Below are 17,592 nucleotides of genomic sequence, written 5' to 3'. Positions count from 1 at the left end.
AACCAGGTGCCATGTAGGAAAAACTGGACATTATTTTTTTAATTTAAAATTTTAATAATTGAAAGAATTTAACATTTTAATAATTCTTTACACCAAAAACACAATAAATAAAATATTTTTTAGAAGCTGGACTGAAAAATCCTCTTGCACATTGAATAGAGAGAGAGTTGGTGGTATAATAACTCACTCCTACAACATTAATAAGAAAAAGTGGGCAAAGGAGAGCAGTCTGCAAATTCACAGAAGCAGGGCAAATGCTCCATTAACTATGCTAACCATCCCATGCAAGGATGATTAACCTTGCAGTGTCCACAGAAGTTCAAACTGAAACAATAGTGAGGCATCATTTTTTGTTAATCAGACTGGCAAAATTTTTCAATATTGTAACAGCCTATGTTGGTGAGACTTACGAAAATAAGTCTTCATGTACCATGAGTGAGAAGATCAATTATTGCAACTTTCCAGGGTATAAATGGGCAAAATTTGCTAAAATCCCCTGACAGCATTCCTACTTTTAGAAGAGCTTTTTAGAAATAAAAGGGGCTATTTCCTAGAAATAAATAAGAATGGTCCTCATACAAATATTGCCAACAAAAAAACCCTGGCAGCAAGTAAATGACCATTGATGGAAAGATGGTTGAAGGAATTATGACAACCCATGATATGACATTATTTAATCAGGAAAACAAGTAAGGAAGGCTTATATGTATTGAATTGGAAATATTTCCACTATATATATATATATATATATATATATATATATATATATATATATTCACAATATATTTTTAAGTGTCAAAAATTCTCAGAACAATTTATATGTCAGGTTTCTATTTTTGTGAAGAAATAAATGGCTCTATCACCATCTCTCTGTGTCAATCTACATACAACATGTGTGGAGATGTAGAAATGTTTCCTTTGGGACAAGAAGAGAAAACTTATGGAAGGTTCACACCAACCTGTTGACCTTGGCACCCTTAAGCATTTAAAATAGAGAAAGAGAGAGGCAGTGATTAATATTCATTAATGCTCCCTTCTGCCCCTGGGTGGCTCACACTATTACCACAGCCATACACTACTTTTATCGTTTAAACCATGAAAGAAACTATGAACGAAAATGGTGTATGTGCATACAACTAAAACCAGAGACTCATGTTCCTATCTGAGAGTGGCATCTGTTGGCCCTTCCGGGTGCTGGTGAGCAGAGGACATCAGGAGACATTATTGTCACATGGCCACCTGGTACCTGCAAACACCCCACAGTTTCCAATGGGCTAGGGGTGGTGGAGGGCAGGTGTCCTCATTCATTCACCCACCTTTGCTCAGACAATGCTGTGCATGTGCTCGCTGCTAACACCACACTTGTTCCTTGAAGAAGACGGCACACACATCCTCAGGTGCTGTGCAGCCTACTGACAAGCAGCCCTTTCCAGACAATTCCAAGTTTCCTCACCACTGGAGACAAGGTGTTTTTGAAATAGTCTTCACCTGCTGCAGCACGTTTGGGCTGACTCAATATTGAGCTGGTTCAGGGAAACTCTTCTGGGAGTAGAAAATTAGTAGACTTTTGAAGAGCAGTCCTACTCTACGAGAAAGAGTGTTTATAGACAGAGGAATCAGGAAGGATCCTAAAACCTGTCCAGTCCAGTCCTCCATGTTCAGAAGCCCAAGAAATAAGACTTGGAGAGATGAAGTCACCAAAAAAGGTGCAGAACTAGAATTTGAACCCATGTGTCCTGCCACCAGACTTATTTCCTTCTGCTGCTCGTGGTCAGGTCACCTTCCCAGGCTCCTTTGCAGTCTGGAATGTGAGTGGGGGTGTGCTCACTACTTTTAGAACTGGTCCATCGCAAGCCTCTACACAGACTACTCCTGCACTTCCTCTGACTTGTCCTTGGAAGGCAGGTGTTCAAGATGGCAGAGCACAACCTCACATGAGCAAGAAATAAACTTGTGTGGGGTCAGTGCTGACCCTGGAGAGTTCTTCGGGAGTTAGCCCATCATGACTGCAGTGAATCCCTCCATATTTCCCCCAGACTACCCCAGGTCCCTTCCAATATGACATTTCTTGCTTTATTCAAATACATGCTTTCTACATGAGCCATTATGACCAGTAAGAGGTGGGGTGACAGAAGAGGTCTTGACTGTGGTTATAGAAATGATTCTGACTGTAGAAGCAAAGAAGGCCAACTCAGCCACTCTAGAGACGTGGCTTCAGGCTCATCGGCAACCACATAGACACTGACATCTACAGAATGAAGGAATATGGTGGCAAGATGCGCCAAACTGAGACCATTTGGGTATACTTATAAAGAAGGGAAGCAGGGGAAATTTGGTGGAAAAATCCTCACCAAACAAACAATGATGAATATGAGAATAAATACTGTAGCACACAAGATTAAGAAAAATACCAAACAGCCCTGTTACCTTGGAACCCCCATATTTCATAACCGCAAGTCGTTTTGGGAGGTGGGAAATGAGGTCAGAGCAGTGGAGTTGTCATGCTCTCCTGGGGGCACACAGACAGGCTCCAGCAAGGATACAGAGCCCCCGGGGGGGGCAGCTTATTTCCTCCTCTTTTTTCAATCCAGTAACACCCAGTGGGAGGAATTAAGCCCCTCTGTTCTTGCTCTCTAGTGCCCTCAGCTCCCTGCCAGAGGGTCCTCCTGGTTCCCAGCCATGACTCACTCTCTTCCTTCCAAGCAGAATGTAAAATGAGAGTCAGTGAGCTGAGAAAAGTCCTTATTTCCAGAGCTGGACAAGACAAAGATAAAAAATAAAAGCAGGAACTAACAAGAGTGCTGGGAGTGACCCCCAACAGGAAGAGGTATTGGATGGACAGAAAGGGAGTGAACACCAGGAAGGGGATCCATGACCTGCTGTGACCTGCTGAACTATGACCTGACTGTTGCTGACCCCAGCATCACAGAGGGGAAGTGGGACTGTGTTCCCTGGGTGAGATCTGCCCCAATGGCCAGTGCTCACACATGTGTGGGTGAAACTTCCTAAGCAGTACTTGTTACCTGAGCATATGTGACTTGCAAAGCTGCCGTTGGGCACCTCAGTCCACTCACAGCCCCGCAGGAGGAATGACCAAGTCTTCTGTCATTGTGGGCTGTGAGGTCCGGTCTATAGCAGCAGACGGAAGTGGCAGAAGCAACTCAAGTTTGTATCAAAGCAATGATCTCCAGGGCCTGCAGAGTCGATCTCCTCCCTCTGGGTCCCTGTCCAATCTCCCCCTTCCCACCTTTCCCAGGGCACAAGTGGACTCAAGGAAAGGTATTCCTATCCCATAGCTAACAGTTATTTCAACTTCTTCCTTCCCCCACCCTACATGGTTCTTGGGGAGACAGTGAAGAGAAACACTTGGAGAGCTGCAGGAAGGGTATTTCTCCAGAGCCCACGCCAGGCAGCGTGGGTGCCTGTGGTGACAGGCACAGTGACAGTGTTACCAGCTTGGCTTAAACCAACTCTCCACTCTCAGAATTCTCACCTGGGACCCCACCAGTCCAGAGTACCAGCACCTAGCTCAGCTTTGCCTTGGGAAACAATGTCAAAGTCACTGTTCTTTCATCAAGAATGTTTTCCAATATTTCCAAGAATATATCTTTCTACTACCATATTGAAAATTCCTGGCAGACATTGAAATGGATAAGACAGATGTGCTTGAACTGAGTAGAAAGATATTCAAGGTCCATTGTTCTTCGACAAAAGAGGTTTGTAGAACAGCATGGGTAGTATCATTTTGTTTGAGGGTAGGTAGATAGATAGATAGACAGACAGATAGATAGATAGATAAGTGATAGCTTGATTATGAAGATAGATGATTTAATCAATCAATAGATAGATAGTCTTTAATGTGTAAAAAAATGTGTGGAAGGAAAATGTATCACACTTTTCATGGTAGGCAGCTGGAAAGACATTTGTTATGGAGTGAAAATGTCACTTATGTCAATCACTTCCAAATACTTTATATTTTCTCTACTATATTTGCTATCATGGCTTATAAAAGCAGTAAATACTGGCTGTCAAAAATTCAAAAGGAACATAAGATTGTAAAGTGAAAGATAAAATTCTCCTTTCCTCCTAGGTAAAAGCATCACTAACATTTTCTTGTGTGTCTTTTTATAAGATATACATCATGCAATATTTACATACACACATCCTTTAAAAAATTGAGTATTTAGTTATATATAAACCATACTGTTCAACTTTCTATTTTAATTAATAATATATCGTAAGCATTTTTCAAATCAACACAAAAAGATCTACCCTTCTTTTTTTTAAGTTGCTAATATTTCATTTTATGGATGTAATAATTTATTTAATCAGTCCCTTAGACATGGACATTTTGATGGTTTCCAGAATCTAATTTTTCAAAAAATTATGGAAAAAAAATCCTTACGCTTAACCATAGGGTTTCAGGAGGAGAAGGATTTGCACAAGTCAAATACATTTCTAATGTACTTTAACTCATGGAATCTGCAGGATTAAAGTAGTACACATTCTTAAATTTGATAGCAATTGAAGAATGCTCTTCCAAAAATGTTACACTGAATTACATCCCACCCACACTATATCATGTGTCTTTGATTTCCAGTTGTTTAGATTTAAATGTAGATCTGTGCCTCTTTAGATATTCAGTGACTATATGCATTGCTTTTTCAACAATATTTTGGTACCCCAAAAGAAAATCTGAGTGAGATGTAACTCAGTATTATCCAATGTCTGTGTGTGCCTGTATGTGTCTGAGAGTTTCCTCAAGTTTTACAGATAGTTTTACTCTTTTTTGTGATCACATTTACAACTTTAAATAATCTACTACAAGTTATTTCTTTTTATTTGTGGTACACGGGCCTCTTAGTGTTGTGGCCTCTCCCATTGCAGAGCACAGGCTCTGGATGCGCAGGCTCAGCGGCCATGGCTCACGGGTCCAGCCGCTCCGTGACATGTGGGATCTTCCCACACTGGGGCACGAACCCATGTGCCCTGCATCAGCAGGCGGACTCTCAATCACTGCACTACAAGGGAATCCCTACAAGTTCTTTCTTGATTTGTAAAATGAGAGAGCCCTGGGCCAGGTAATTGGACAAGTTCATAGCAAAGGACTCTAGTGCCTTCTGTAGGTCACCTGGGTCCTTGGGGTCAGATGCAGTGAAAGAGAGGCATGGATGTCTACTTGGCCCTCATGAGTCCCAGTTTTTTCCTAGGGGTCCCTGAGTTTCCCCTCATAGGTTGCAGTGTGTCTTATTCTCCCTCTAACCATTTTTGAAGTTGTTCCTTCAAAAGACCTGCAATCCAGCCACCAGCCTGAGCCACAGAGGTGACATGGGAGCACAGACTTCTTCCCTGTGGTCCTTGTCTAATATTCTGATCCTCAAACTGGACTCTCCCAGACTATTATTCTTTCCTCAGTGACTCCTACAAGTGCCTAGGGTCCAATGCTCACACACATACACACATTCCTTATTTCATATCACTCCAAGCAGTTCTGTTTCTCTGATCAAACCTAACTAATAAAGATCATATATTATTAATCACAAAATGCCTCACCTTAAATCACAAAGTTCTGTCTGGCCTCTCAATCATGGTGCCTTCCCACTCATATTATGAGCAGAGGACACACTCATATTTACAACAGCCATAGAAACCCCAATTTCCTTCATCACTGTGCTGTGAAGTTGGGTGACATCACACTTCAAGAGGCCCACCTGAATGCCTCCCAGAGCAAAGGGATGAGGGAGTGGGGAGAGATGAGTCACCCTCTTGTGCTCTCTCTCCATCCTTTCCAGCCCACCCTCTTCTCCCACCACTGCTCTCAGTGGGAAGCTACCCTCTGCCTCTTCTCATGCTCCTCCACATCACCTGGAACCAGACGGCTCTCCATATCCCCAACTGGGCAGGAAAAACATAAAAATCAGCCCTGCTCCAAAGCAGATTCGGCCCAGGGGCTGATAGAACAGTCCAATTCTTTCTGGGCAACACCAGTTTCTATGCTCACTTTCTTTTTCCCATTTATTTTTAAGCCTGTAAACATTTAGTGAGGAAATAAAAGGGAAAAAGGAAGGATGAGCAGAGGGAGAGAGACTAACATCAGAGTGAGATCATTGCTGGTCAGCGATCATTAATCACACGGGACTCTCACCTACAGACCTCAGCCTATTTCCAAGAACATTTTCTCAGGCTGTCAGTTTCCTTGAATTGTGACCTTAATACTTGAGTAGAACCATATCCTTCCCAAGTAGGAAATGTCACCACATCTCATAAAATATGTAAGGGATCAAGAACCGAATGGAGCAGCCCCAGAACAGGGCTGGGGAGGGGGGAGCAATTCTGGGTTTCTGCTTCTTAAGCTTTAACAAAGATAATGACACAATTAAATAGTATTTTATGCAGGAATGTTTTAACAACATAGGAAAATATACACTAAGTTTTAAAAACCAAATAAAATCATTATAAAATTTATAAATCATGTGCACAATGTGTATGTTGTTTATAAGGCCTCAAATATTATTATTCATTATTTCTGAGTAGTCAGATTTGACTTATTTTTTTTTCTTTCTTGGATTTTTCAAACACTTTATGATAACTATATATTATTTTTATGATTAGAAAAACTAAGAAATAGAGCTACCATATGATCCAGCAATCCCACTCCTGAGTATATATCCAGAGAAAACCATGTTTCAAAAGAATACATGCACCCCAATATACATTGCAGTGCTGTTTACAATAGACAAGACATGGAAGCAACCTAAATGTTCATCGACAAATGAATGGATAAAGAAGATGTAGTACATATATACAATGCAATATTACTCCGCCATGTAAAAGAATGAAATAATACCATTTGCAGCAACATGGATGGGCCTGAAGATTATCATACTAAATGAAGTAAGTCAGATAAAGAAAGAGAAACATCATATGATATCGCTTATATGCAGAATCTAAAAAAAAATGATGCAAATGAAATTATTTACAAAACAGAACCACTCACAGACTTAGAGAAAAAACTTAGGGTTACCAGGGGAGAAGGCTTGTGGGAGGAGGGCTAGACTGGGAGTTTAGGATTGACATGTACACACTACTATATTTAAAACAGATAACCAACAAGGACCTACTATGTAACACAGGGAACTTGGCTCAGTATTCTGTAATTAAGTAAACGGGAAAATAATTTGAAAAAGAATGGATACTTGGTATAACTGAAGTACTTTGCTGTACACTTGTAACTAACACATCATAGTTAATCAACTAAACTCCAATATAAAATTAAAAAATTAAAAATATATACCATAAAATACTCATCAGAAAAAAATAGACAAAACATACACTGAGTTTGAAAGAAAACGAATATATAAGAAAAAAAAATCCCAAAATTTTACTGCAAAATACACCAAGGTATAAAGGCATTAGTAGAAAAATATAGGACATTACATAATAAAAGAAACAATTTCCAGGATATCAATATCACAAGTTTGTATACACCTAATAACACTGCCTCAAAATATATAAAGCCAACTCCATGGAAACCTAAAGGAGATTTTAACACATTTCTATCAGAAAGTTATAGATCAAGCATATGAAATAGCATCAGTTAGCTTAAACTAATAATTATTTATAGATTCTTAAGCTAAGAGAACATACAAATGTGTTGAAGCTCACATAAAATATTTACAAATTTGACCAAGTAATAGCTCAGAAAAAGAAGTCTTCGCATATTTCAAAGAGTAAAAACACACAGAACATATTTATCACAATGCAATTAAATTAGGAATCAACAACTAAAATGTGGTAGCATTTTTATGTTTAGAAATTAAAAGTGATCTTCTAAAAAGCAATGAATTAAAGAGGAAACCGTAATAAAATTATGTTTTAAACTTAACAACAATAAATCTTTTTTTTTTTAAAAAAAGAAAGGAATACGTTCTCTTTCGTAAAAGAGAGATATTTAACTGGGTAGAAATAGGACTTCACCCCTAGTTTGGGCTTAGTATCACAATAATGTATCCTGAAAGTGCCAGAAGCCATGCTTTGAACTCAACTTGTTCAAAGTCAAACTCATGCTCATTTCTCCCAAACTTGATCCTCTTCAATTCTTTTCTATTTCAATGATTACCTTTCCACTCACTGAGTTAAGCCAGAACACCTCATTCTCCCTACTGCCCCTTAGTCAATGCAACACCATCCTGGAAGTTGACATCCTAAAATATCTCTCAACTCTATCCCCTTCTCTTCTTACCTCCAGCCAGCACACTCTTCCACTCCCTGTTCCAAGTGCAACCCACATCATTCCTCTATCCTAGACTACTTCCGGACCTTAAAGTCTGCTTTCTCCACTTTCCTCTGCTCAACTTCATTCCCAAACCATTCTGCTTCCCAGGTTGAGGCCAGTACTGATAGCCATTCTCTACTGAATAGCCATTTCTAACAGACATGTCAAATATAATCCAGAATTGAAAATCTGGATTTCCACCCATCAAATCTGTTACTTCCCTGGCCTTCACCATCTTAGGAAATAATAATATCATTCAATTAGCTCATCACCAAACCCTGGAAGCATCCAGTTTATTCATCAATGGAAAAGCCTCGTCAACCACAGCTCCATAATATAGCTTGAATTCTTCATTCCACCTACATTGCTACAACCAGAGCCACAGCCAGCATCATCTCTTGTGAACAGTACTGCAATCATGATTTGACTGGTCTCCCTGCTTTTATTCTTCACCCTACAATCTGTTATCTGCAAAAACCCAGAGAGATTTTTAAATCAAAGCAGAACAAACACCTGGTAAAATTCCCTGGAGGACTTGCACTGCACATAGGAATAAAATGGACTCCTTCTCTTGCACAACTTACGGCTACCCACTTCTTAGAGCTCATGTCTTAATCACCCTTTGGCTTGCCATGCTCCTAACACACTGGCCACTTTCTATTGCTCAAGCAGACCTCAGGTGATTAGAGCTCAAAAACTTGGTTCTTTCTGTTTCTACTGCCAGGAATGTTTCCCTCTGGCTGTTGTACAGTCTGTCCCTCCTTATCCTGCAAAGCTCAGAGCATACATAACTTTCTAACAGAGGCTTACCTGGTTACCAATAGAGACAAGTAGCCAATCCCAGCTTGGTATCCCTTTGATCTAGTTTTATTTCCTCCTTTGCATTTATCTGAAATAGTCATCTTTACTAATGACCTTGGATGTTACTTATCAATCTCCCTCCACTGGAAAGTAAATTCCACTGTCTGCTTTTTTTTTGCTTGTTTGTTTTGTTTTTACTGCTGTTTCCCAGTGTCTAAGAATGTGCCATGTTATTAAATTTTTGTTGACCGGATAAATGAGTGAATCTCCAGGACTTTCTCATAGTTTCTACATGAGTATATATCACTGTCTCTGTGAGATTAAGTCCCTGCCATAATCTAAGATTTCATAGTTCACACTTAACTATTGATAAGATGATTACCTTGCCAAGTTTGCTAGTAATTAAACTGCCTCACTGCTGTGGGAGTGGGTGAAGGCCCTCAAAGCATGATGGTGCATTCGTGAAAACACGCTCAGGCTCCATGAAAGCATCAGAGCTGGGCAGTCCTCTCTCTGAGTGGCCTGAGGACACCATTTGCCACTCTCTGGCATCTCTGGTACGTTCTGGAGGAAGCAAGCAGCTGTCACATGATAGATCAGGAAGCAGAGGAAAGGCCTCACTTTCTGCCAGTGTGCTTCTGTCCTGATCTGGGAGGGACTCTGTCCTTCAGAGTAGAAAAATTCAAAGGCTTTCCAAAAGAGGGAAAAGTATAGATAGGTGGGAGTTGTTAGGACAGAACTACATTACTTCTCTTCTGTCTGATCCATTCTCACACTCCAATCATCAAAGTATTCATGTTAGTGTTAGCATCACGCACCCACCAAACAGCCCTGGTCCCGCCCACACTCAGATTGGACAAGCCATGTGTAACCTGTAACTCAAGGACACTGACTTCCCATGTCCTGTCTGTCCTCAGGGAGCAGCTCTTAGAGGGGTACTCTTGACAGCAATGACCACTGTTCAACTGCAGCATATCGAGTTGACATGGCTAATCATGATTCACACAGCCCAAATGAACAAAGTCCATCTTTTTTTAAATCATTTCCTCCAATGTCTTACAGTGTACTTTTGAACCCCAGGTGTTCTGGGCTCTGTGCCTCTCTCTGACAGTGAGATAGTCTCATGTAAAAACTGTGAGAAAGTCCTGGGGATTTAGACGGTGGCAGTAGCCTGCTGTGTGAGAACAGAACATCCGTGGTAGAGAACCAGACACTAAGGTCAGAGAATCATCTGGGTGACAAACTTGCCTCATTCTCCAGAGTGAATCAGATCTTGCCTTGTTGATGCTGTGAATCATGAAATGTATAGCTCTGTTTGCACACCATTGGAGGGTGGGAGCGAACATTAAGGCAGCAGCACATGCTACAGAGTAAGAACTTGTGGATAGATCAGATGGCCCAAAGGGACTTTCTTTTCCCTGTTCTACCTAATATACCCCAAGGATCACAGTCAAAATACAAAGAATATCTCTTGGAAAAGTAGATTGAGGAGCTGGGGTAGAGGCAGTTTTCCTAGATAGGCAGGGTTACCTAAACTCAAGTCCATACTTGGACACCAGATCCTCTCCCCCAGGAGAATGTTAGCTCCTTTTTAAAATCACCAGTACAGGCAGAAATCCAAACCATGGCCTCATCCCATTCTCTGAGACAAATAATCTCAGTCACGGTAGCTGGCCTCTTGAAATCTGAGTTCACAAAGTGGGGAAGAGGAGACAACTGAGCAGAATAGCCAATAATAAAAGTAATAAATTGAACAATCTACATCAGATGAAGACAAATTAAGAGACTAAGACAGATAAAGAACAAAATATAATAAGTATTCTTGAAGAGATAAAATAGGATATTGCTGCCATGAAATAGAGACAGAAGAAGTTTTTAAGAAGAACCAAGTAAAAATACTGGAAGTGAAAAAATAACTAATTTTTTTTTGGGGGGGGTTGGTACGCGGGCCTCTCACTGTTGCAGCCTCTCCCGTTGCGGAGCACAGGCTCCGGACGTGCAGGCTCAGCGGCCATGGCTCACGGGCCCAGCCGCTCTGTGGCATGTGGGATCTTCCCGGACCAGGGCACGAACCCGTGTCCCCTGCATCGGCATGTGGACTCTCAACCACTGTGCCACCAGGGAAGCCCAATAACTAAATTTTTTAAAAGTCAGTATATGGGATTAATTGTTGAATGGATAAAGCCAGAGAAGGAATGTGTGAGCTGAAAGACCCAGTGAAGAACTTCTCCCAGAGGCATCTAGAAGGAGCAAAAGGATAGCAAATCTAAATGAAAACTGAATAAATATGATGGCTATATAATATTCATAAACTACAAGTCTAATTAAGAGAGGAAGATTTATTAGAAGAAATAAGAAATTAAAATTTTACTAAATTAAAGAAAGACAAAAGCCTTCAAGTTGAAAGGCCTAACCAGGTACCAAAAAGATGGATAAGGAAAAATCTATAGTAGAAACATTATAGGGATATTTAACAATATTAAACCAAATAGAAATTCTAAAAATGTTCAGTGAGTAGGGGTTAATAATTTCCAAAATAAAAAAATCAGAATCTGAATGTCATCAATGTTTTAATAATAACATGGAGAATTAGAAGACAATAGAGTGACATTCAAATAACTGAAGAAAAAGAACTCCAAAACTAGAATTTCATGTTTAGCTACATTGTAGTTAAATGAAGAATGAATCCAGGAAGAAACAAGGTGATAAACAGAAGTAACATTAAGGAAATGGTAAGAAATTGTTGTTTTCTAATAAATTGGGTACACAAGATTACCTCTAATATCCCAAAGCTAAAATTGAGAGGTACTTGATGGATTTCAGGCAGCCACTGTAACAGGCCACAGTACCTGTGGTTTCTGCAGGCCATGCCGATCTTCCACCTCGCCTCACCTCCATCATACAGAAACAAGAGGCAGCAATCCAGTGCTCTCACTCAGCAGTGTCTGGAGGGCTGAGCCTGGAGCTCACCTTCATTTCCTGCTCAGCAGAAGCAGGTGGTGGCACTTTGATTTTCCTAGAGGGTGGAAGCAGCAGTACTGAGAGGCAGCTGAACTTTCATTCCACACCAGGCAGAAGGAGGTGATGCTCTGATTCCTCAACAGGGTGGTGGTATAGGGCAGAGAGAAGGGAAGAGTCCAGCAAGCTGAGCCCCCACCCCTGTCCAATATCAGCCAGACCAAATGAGGCCATGCAAGTGAGGCCTAGCCAGCACACTATTTTCTCCCACCCCTGGTCTCAGCAGGTTCAAGTGGAGAACTGTGCCTCTGCCTTCATCCAGCATTATTGAGGTGAAGTGAAGTAGTGGATAGCGGGGCTGGTTGTCATCCCCTGGGGTCTGTGGAGTCATGCATGGAGCTGAGCTTCTGTTCCCCATGTGCCGCAGCAAATTTGTGGGGCTCAGCCCTCCATGTACCCCTACCTGGTGTCAGCAGGGTCCAGTGGGAGCTGAGCTTACTCCTGCCCACATAGGGGCAATGAGGGGGTGTCAGTCAGTGACCCCATTGGTCAGAGAGGCCCAGAGAAATGCTGAACTTTCACCTCATCATTCTACAAAGAAGCTGTGTAAGTTTGCACTCCTTTTTCGCCAGAGTGGTGTTAGCTGAGACCTGCGGGAAGCTGGATGTACACGTCCACCCATTTCTCATGCACACCTTACCAAGGGACTAGCTCCAGATTATATCGGTCCCAGAGTCTCATCACACAATATGTCCAGGACACAACTGAAAACCACTCATCATACCAAAAATCAGGAAAATCACAACTTGAGTAAGAAAAATCAATCAATAGACACTGACACTGAAATGAATCAGATGTTCATTTTATTGAAATTCTGACAAGAATTTTTAAGCAGCCATCCTAAAAATGTTGCAACAAGAAATTATGAGTTCTCTTAAAACAAATGAAAAAACCCCAGAAAATACCAACAAAGATTCAAAGATGTAAAGAACCAAGTGGAAATTATAGAACTGAAAAATGCAATCACCAAAATAAAAAACTCAGTGGAAGGGCTCTATAGTAGAGTAGAAATGACAGAGAATCCAATCAGGGAAGTTGAGGACAGTTAATAGAATTTACCCAATCTGTACAACAGAAAGAAAACAGACTCAAAACTGTACAGTACAGACACAAAAACAGACACATAGATCAATGGAAAAGGTTAGAGAGCCCAGAAAAAAACCCAAACACTTATGGTCAATTAATCCATGACAAAAGAGGCAAGAATATACAATGGAGAAAAGACAGTCTCTTCAATAAGTGGTGCTGGGACACCACTGTCCAGCTACAAGTAAAGGACAAGTAAACTGGACAGCTACAAGTAAAGGAATTAGAACATTCTCTAACACCATATACAAAAGTAAACTCAAAATGAATTAAAGACCTAAATGTAAGACAGAATATTATAAAACTCCTACAGGAAAACACAGGAAGAACACTCTTTGACATAAATAGCAGAGATATTTTGGGGGTCCATCTCCTAAAGTAAAGGAAATAAAAGCAAAAACAAACAAATGGGACGTAATTAAACTTAAAAGCTTTTGCACAGCAAAGGAAACCATCAACAAAACAAAAAGACAACCTATTGAATGGGACAAAATATTTGCAAAGGATATGACCAATGAGGGATTAATATCCAACATATATAAACAGCTCATACAACTCAACATCAAAAAAACAAAAAACTTGATTAAAAAATGAACAGAAGAACTGAATAGACATTTTTCTAAAGAGGAAATGAAAATGGCCAACAGGCACGTGAAAAGATGCTCAACATTGCTAATCATCAGGGAAATGCAAATCAAAACCACAATGAGATATCACCTCACACCTGTCAGAAGTGTTATCATCAAAAAGAACACAAATAACAAATGTTGGTGAAGATGTAGAGAAAAGGGAACCCTCGTACACTGTTGGTGGGAATGTAAATTGATGCAGCCACTGTGGAAAAGAGTATGAAGGTTTCTCAAAAAACTAAAAATAGAACACCACATGACCCAGCAATTCCACTCCTGGGTACATGTCAAAAAAAACAAAAACACCAATTTGAAAAGATAATGCATCCCAATATTCATAGCAGCATTATTTACAATTGCTAAGATATGGAAGCAACCTAAGTATCCTTTATAAGATGAATAGATAAAGAAGATGTAGTATATATACAATGTAATACTATTCAGACATAAAAAAACAAAATTTTGCCATTTGTAGGAACATGGGTGGACTTGGAGGGCATTATGCTAAGTGAAGTAAGTCAGAGAGAGAAAGACAAATACTGCATGTCATTGCTTATATGTGAAATCTAAAAAATAAAACAAACTAGCAAATATAATAAAAAAGAAACAGACTCACAGATATAGAGAACAAACTAGTGGTTGCCATGAGGGTGGGGGGTTCAATAGAGAGATAGGAGATTAAGATGTACAAACTATTAGGTATAAAATAAGTTACAAGGATATATTTTACAACATGGGGAATATAGTCAATATCTTTAAATAACTATAAATCGAGTATAACCTTTAAAAATTGTGAATCACTATATAACACACATGTAACATATGATATTACATAGCTACTATACTTCAATTTAAAAAAAGAAAGGAGGGCTTCCCTGGTGGTGCAGTGGTTGAGAGTCTGCCTGCTGATGCAGGGGACACGGGTTCGTGCCCCGGTCTGGGAAGATCTCACATGCTGCAGAGCAGCTGGGCCCGTGAGCCATGGCCACTGAGCCTGCGTGTACGGAGCCTGTGCTCTGCAACGGAAGAGGCCACAACAGTGAGAGGCCCGCGTATCACAAAAAAATAATAATAATAATAATAAATAAAATTAAATAAATAAATAAAGGAAAATAATAGAGTGAAAAAATCAACAATCTCAAAGATCTGGAAATCAACAACAAAAGAACTCATGATATCATCAGAGTCAAAGAAAGAAAGGAGAGAAAGAGTGGGACTGAATAGGTATTTGAAGAAATAATGATGAAACATTTTCCAATTTAAATTGTTAATGATGCAAGCCTACAGATTCAAGAGGTTGAGAAAACACCAAGAAGGATAAACCCTAAGAAATACACATTAATACAAACCACAATTAAACTTGGAGAAACTAAAGACAAAGTCTTTAAAAAACAGCCAGAGAAAGACAACACATTCCTTATAGGAAAATGCCAATTAAATGCAGTGGATTTCTCATCTGAAACCATAGAAGTAAGAGGGAAGTGACACCATGTTTTTCAAGAACTGAAAGGAAAAAAACCCCAAAAACCTGTCAACCCCAAATTTTGTATCTGGTGAAAACACCCTATAGTAATGAAGAATATTCATAAACATAAGAAAACTAAATGAATTTGATGCTGGGATCCCTACCTTTAAAGAGTGGTTAAGGGGGAGACCTTCAAGATGGTGGAGGAGTAAGACATGGAGATCACCTTCCTCCCCACAAATACATCAGAAATACATCTACATGTGGAACAACTCCTACAGAACACCTACTGTACACTGACAGAAGACCTCAGACTTCCCAAAAGACAAGAAAATCCTCACGTACCTCAGTAAGGCAAAGGAAAAAAGAAAAAAACAGAGACAAAAGAATAGGGATGGGACCTGCACCTCTGGGAGGAGCTGTGAAGGAGGAAAATTTTCCACACACTAGGAAGCCCCTTCACTAGCAGAGACAGCGGGTGGCAGCGGGGAAGCTTCAGAGCCACTGAAGAGAGCGCAGCAACAGTGGTGCAGAGGGCGAAGTGGAGAGATTCCCACAGAGAGGATTGGTGCCAACCAGCACTCACCAGGCTGAGAGGCTTGTCTGCTCACCTGCCGGGGTGGGTGGGGGATGGGAGCTGAGGCTAGGGCTTTGGAGGTCAGATCCCAGGGAGAGGACTGGGGTTGGCTGAGTGAACACAGACTGAAGGGGGCTAGTGCACCACAGTTAGCGAGGATGGAGTCCAGGAAAAAGTCTCCAACTGCCTAAGAGGCAAGAGACCATTGTTTTGGGATGCGCGAGGAGAGGAGATTCAGAGAACTGCCTAAATGAGCTCCAGAGATGGGCACTAACTGCAGCTAAGAGTGTGGACACCAGAGATGGGCATGAGATGCTAAGGCTGCTGCTGCAGCCACCAAGAAGCCTGTGTGAAAGCGAAGGACACTATCCACACTTCCCCTTCCAGGAGACTGTGCAGCCCACCACTGCCAGGGTCCCATGATCCAGGGTCAACTTCCCAGGGAGAGCACACGGCATGCTTCAGGCTGTTACAAGGTCAAGCTGGTCTCTGCTACCACAGGCTCACCCTGCATTCCGTACCCCTCCCTACCCCCAGCCTGAGTGAGCCAGAGCCCCCTAATCAGCTGATACTTTAACCCCATCCTGTCTGAGCAAAGAACAGAGGCCCTCAGGTGACCTATATGCAGAGGCGGGGCCGAATCCAAAGCTGAACCCCAGGAGCTGTGCAAACAAAGAAGAGAAAGGGAAATTTCTCCCAGCAGCTTCAGGAGCAGTGGATTAAATCTCCACAATCAACTTGATGTACCCTGCATCTCTGGAATACATAAATAGACAATGTATCATCCTAAAATTGAGGTGGTGGACTTTGGGAGCAACTATATATTGGGGTTTGCTTTCTGTATCTAATTTGTTTCTGGTTTTATGTTTATCTTAGTTTAGTATTTAGAGTTTATTATCATTGGTAGATTTGTTTATGGATTTGGTTGCTCTCTTCCTCCTTTTTTAACTTTTTTATATATAGATATATATTTTTTCTTCCTTTTTCTGTTTTTGTGAGTGTGTATGTGTACGCTTCTTTGTGTGATTTTGTCTGTACAGCTTTGCTTTTAACATTTGTCCTCAGGTTCTGTCTGTCTAGTTTTTTTTTTTGTTTTGTTTTGTTTTTAGTACAGCTTTTAGAGCTTGTTATCATTGGTGGATTTATTTTTTGGTTTGGATGCTCTCTTCTTTCATTCTTTCTCTTTTTTAAAATTACTGTTTAATTTTTTTACTTTCAATAATTATTTTTTTTATTTTAATAACTTTATTTTATTTTTTAACTTCTTTCTTTCTTTTTTTCTCCATTTTCTTATGAGCCATGTAGCTGACACAGTCTTGGTGCTCTGGCCAGGTGACAGGCCTATGCCTCTGAGGTGGGAGATCCAAGTTCAGGACATGGGTCCACCAGAGACCTCCTGGCTCCATGTAATATCAAATGGCAAAAGCTCTCCCAGAGATCTCCATCTCAATGCTAAGACCCAGCTCCACTCAACGACCAGCAACCTACAGTTCTGAACACCCTATGACAAACAACTAGCAAGACAGGAACACAGCTGCACCCTTTAGCAGAGAGGATGCCTAAAATCATAATAAGGCCATAGACACCTCAAAACACACCACCAGACGTGGACCTGCCCACTAGAAAGACAAGATCCAGCCTCATCTACCAGAACACAGGCACTAGTCCCCTCTACCAGGAAGCCTACACAGCACACTGAACCAGCCTTACCCACTGGGGGCAGACACACAAAAATAATGGG

The sequence above is a fragment of the Pseudorca crassidens genome, chromosome 7, assembly GCF_039906515.1.
Source record: "Pseudorca crassidens isolate mPseCra1 chromosome 7, mPseCra1.hap1, whole genome shotgun sequence".
In the NCBI taxonomy this organism is placed as follows: Eukaryota; Metazoa; Chordata; class Mammalia; order Artiodactyla; family Delphinidae; genus Pseudorca; species Pseudorca crassidens.
The sequence above is the reverse complement of the archived record's forward strand: the minus strand, read 5'-3'. Positions refer to the sequence as shown.